Raw genomic sequence first — 4,490 nt, 5'->3', positions numbered from 1 at the left:
ATTGAAATAGAAGCTTACCACAACTCCTGTGCTAGCATTGCCTGACATCAGCAAAGATTTTGTGGTCTATTGTGATGCATCTCGTCAAGGACTCGGTTGTGTATTGATGCAAGATGGAAGAGTGATAGCTTATGCTTCTTGATAGTTGAAAGAACACGAGAACCAATACCCTACTCATGATCTTGAGTTAGCAGCAGTGGTGCATGCCTTGAAGATCTAGAGACACTACTTGATAGGCAACAAGTGTGACATCTACACCGATCACAAGAGCTTGAAGTACTTTTTCACTCAAGAAGATTTGAATATGAGGCAACGCCGATGGCTAGAGTTGATAAAGGACTATGACCTGGAAATTCACTATCATCCGGGAAAAGCTAACGTTGTCGCAGATGCTCTTAGTCGCAAGAGTTACTGTCACGCCTTGATCACTGAATCCATACCACCTGAGCTCAAAGAAGAGATTGATGATTTCCAACTAGGGATACTACCGCATGGCTTGCTGAATGAGCTCCGCATACAGTATGATCTCACAGATCGCATCCGTCAAGCTCAGAAAAGTTGTGAAGAGATTGAGTATCTCCGTGGTCTGATGAAACTAGGCTACAAGACCAACCACCAAGAAGATGAACAAGGAACCATCTGGTTCAAGAACAAAATCTGCGTTCCATCTGACCCAGTACTACAAGGGGAAATTATGTCGGAAGCTCATGATTTCAAGTACTGTATTCACCCTGGAGGGTCAAAGATGTATCAAGACCTGAAGAAACACTTCTGGTGGAAAGGCATGAAGACAGACATTACAGGACATGTGGCACGTTGTGACACCTACAACAGAGTCAAGGCTGAACATCAAAGGCCTGTAGGATTGCTAAAGCCTCTTGACGTTCCCGAGTAGAAATGGGAGAACATATCCATGGATTTCATAGTTGGATTGCCCCATTCACAGAAAGGCAATGATCCCATCTAAGTGATTGTTGATCGCTTGACCAAGATTGCTCACTTTATACCAGTAAAGACCAAGACCAACGCCGAGAAACTAGTGGATCTATATGTTGAGCATATTCTCAGATTGCATGGAGCTCCCTCTAGTATTGTATCTGATCATGGCCCTTAGTTTGTGTCCCGATTCTAGGAAGCTCTGCACAAGTCTATTGGAACCAAACTTGATTTCAGTACCGCTTACCACCCACAGACAAATGGATAGACAGAACGAGTAAATCAGATCTTAGAAGACATGGTTCGCGCTAGTGTACTGAATTACGGCTTTGATTGGGAGAAATGCCTACCCTATGTAGAGTTCTCTTACAACAACAGCTACCAAGCTAGTATCAAGATGTCGCCATTTGAAGCTCTATATGGCAGACCTTGTAAGACACCCTTGATGTGGTCTCAACCAGGGGAAAGATCATTCTTTGACTCTGCCAAGATTCAAGATGTAGAAGAAGGAGTTGCTCAGGTAAGAGAGAATTTGAGAATTGCTTGAAGTCGATACAAGAGCTATGCTGACAAAAGAAGAAGAGAACTGGAGTTCAATGTGGGGGACTTCGTCTATCTCAAGGTATCCCCGCTATGTGGAACGGTCAGATTCCATGTGAAAGGCAAGCTTGCCCCTAGATTTGTTGGCCCATACAAGATTTGCAAGAGAATTGGAAAGCTCACCTACAAACTTGAGTTACCTAAGGAATTGACGGGTGTACATCCTGTATTTCATGTATCCCAGCTATGCAAATGTTTGAGAGTGCCCGATGAAGTGATTCCGACTGATACACTTGACATTCAAGATACACTTGAGTATAGAGAACATCCTATCAGAATTCTGGGCAGAGATACCAAAGAAACCCGAAGCAAGACTATTCCTATGTGCAAGATTCAATGGAGTAATCACACTGAGGGAGAAGCAACATAGGAGAAAGAGTCGGACCTCCGACTACAATATCCTTACCTCCTTAAAGAGTACATTACACTTTAATCTCGAGGACAAGATTCTGTTAAGGGGGTAGGACTGTAACAACCCAGAAATCCACACACAAAAAATCACAACTACAAAATTTTTCTTAAAACTCCCATGTGATGATGAGTGACATTGTAGGAACCAACCCTAAGAGTTGCATTAGAAGTAACCCAACCTAAGTCAACACATAAGCATGGCATATCATTTGTTAATTATGATTATTAAATTTCCAACAAATAACATGTTGCATACAATGTTAACTTAAATTGTGATTTGGATTCTCATTGCTTTATGTTATGCTTAACAATTCCATAAAGTTATTATTAAACAAAATTCCCTAAACTCCAATGAACAAGTTACCTCAGTTTTGAATTCAAATTCTAAACCAAATTTGAATTCAAATAATGGATAAGAAAAGAAAAATGGAAAAAGGAAAAGGAGAAGGAGAAGGCCTCGTAGGCTCGGCCTGCTCGGCCCGCGCAGCCCAGCCAGCCCAACCACACCCGCATTCGCCCGGCGTGTGCACGTGGCCTAGCTTGCGGCCCAGCGTCGCCCACGCGCCCTCAGCTCGCTAGTAGTTGCTGCCACGCGGGCCCCGCACATCAGCCACCCCATCCACAGTATCATCATCTCCACGCCGCGCTCAACCGCCGCGCGACCAAGAGCCGACAGCGGTGGCAGGGGTGGGCCAGGGGTCATGCCCGGGGCATGGTCCTATCTCCCCCTTGGCGCAGCGCCCACGCCAATGCCATGCCAACCACCCACGCCCCGCAAGCCGCTCGATGCACTCGGCGCGATCCTTAGCCATCCGCCATGGAGCTCAGAGCTCCGGCTATAAAGCCACGGCCTCGGTTGCCCTAGCACTCATCCCATTGCCCGCCGCCACCTCGGTGGCCATCCACTACGCATCCGAACCAAGAGAGAGGAGGGAGAAGGGAAGGAAGAGTGGCAAACGCCGAAGCCGCTGTAGGAGGGGAGATCACCGGAGCCGGGAGCGACGCCGTCGTCTACATCACCAACGTGGTTCGGCACGGCACTGCATGGCTTCCGTAGCTTCACGGCCTCGAATCATCATGGCACCACCATCCATTCTCCCATGCCACCTAAGGTGAGCCTTTCGGTCTCTCTGCTCGCCGCCGGACCCTGCTGTTCGGCCATGGCGCTCCACACCGGGAGCGCGTAGGCTAGTGCCTTGCCTCAGCCACTTGGAACACCCGCACCCACGCACACGTCTGTGACCACGCCGTGACCACCTCGCTGGAGCCCCATAGTGACCCACGTGCCTCGCCGTCGTCACCGTTCGCCGTGGCCGCCAGGAAGCCCTACCGGCCACAGGAGAACCCGTAGCCTCGCCTTGAGCCTAGACGTCCCCGTTGCGTCCCCACGCATCCGTAGAAGCATACACGCCCCGCCAAGACGTTTCACCATGACCGTAGCCACCTCACCGACGCTGCCGTCGTGCTCGGAAGGGCGCCGCCGTGGCCAAAGCCACTGGAGGCCCTAGAGGACCCCTCGACCTACCCAACATGCCCGCTAGTGCGTTGTGTCGCCCACACGTGCCACAGAACTGACCTATGTCGTAGCCCCGTGCCATTCCCGCACGCCGGTGGAGCTCGAGCCGCCGCTTGCCATGGCCAGCACCTTGGGGAGCTCTGGTCGCCACCTTGACCCTGCAGACGCAGTCGCCGTGGCTCGGGGAAGTTTTTCCCCTCCCTAATCAGACACCAGCGCCACCGTAGGGACTCACAGTGAGCTCGCCGCCGGCAGGAGCACCGCCGCGGGAGAAATAGGGGACCTCCCCCTCGCTGGTCACCCACGAGTGCACCCGGTGTACCTAGACCACGCCTGGGAGGCGATAGGTGGACTCGATCCACCGTAGACCAGTCTATGGTCCATGGACCAGCAGCAATTGGTCCACTATAGATCGTAGCCATGGACCACAGCCCAATATGAGCCCACGGCCGTGACGTGGCCGCGTCACAGTGTGCCACGTGTTCGGCCCAGCCCGGCCTAGACCGGCCCAACCCGAAGCCCAACCAGCCCAGTTCAGACCCGGCCCGTATTGACCGTTAACTGGTCAACGCTGACCATTGACCTGGCCCCACCTGTCACTGACACGGACACCCTGGACCCACACGTCAGATGCTGACATCATGATGACATCACGTGGGACCCACATGTCAGGTGACGTCATGCTGACGTCACGCTGACATTAGCTGCTGACGTCAGCAGACTAGGCCCATATGTCAGTGACCGTGATTGTTGACCATTGACCGTTGACCATTGACTGACATTGACTGGCGTTGGCTTTGACTGGACCCACCTGTTAGTGACCCAATAGACTTTGGCCCCACCTGTCGGTGTGGACGACGTTGATGATGTCATGCTGACGTCAGCTGGGACCCACCCGTCAGCTCAGAACTGTGATGCTGACATCAGCAAGCCATGTGGACCAACCACAGCATGACACGTGTCAGCCCAGGATTAATTCAGCCTTTTACATTTTCAGAAATAGATTTAATCTTCGGAAATTCATAAC

Source organism: Miscanthus floridulus, chromosome 11, assembly GCF_019320115.1.
Source record: "Miscanthus floridulus cultivar M001 chromosome 11, ASM1932011v1, whole genome shotgun sequence".
Lineage (NCBI taxonomy): Eukaryota > Viridiplantae > Streptophyta > Magnoliopsida > Poales > Poaceae > Miscanthus > Miscanthus floridulus.
Note: the sequence above shows the minus strand (reverse complement) of the source record.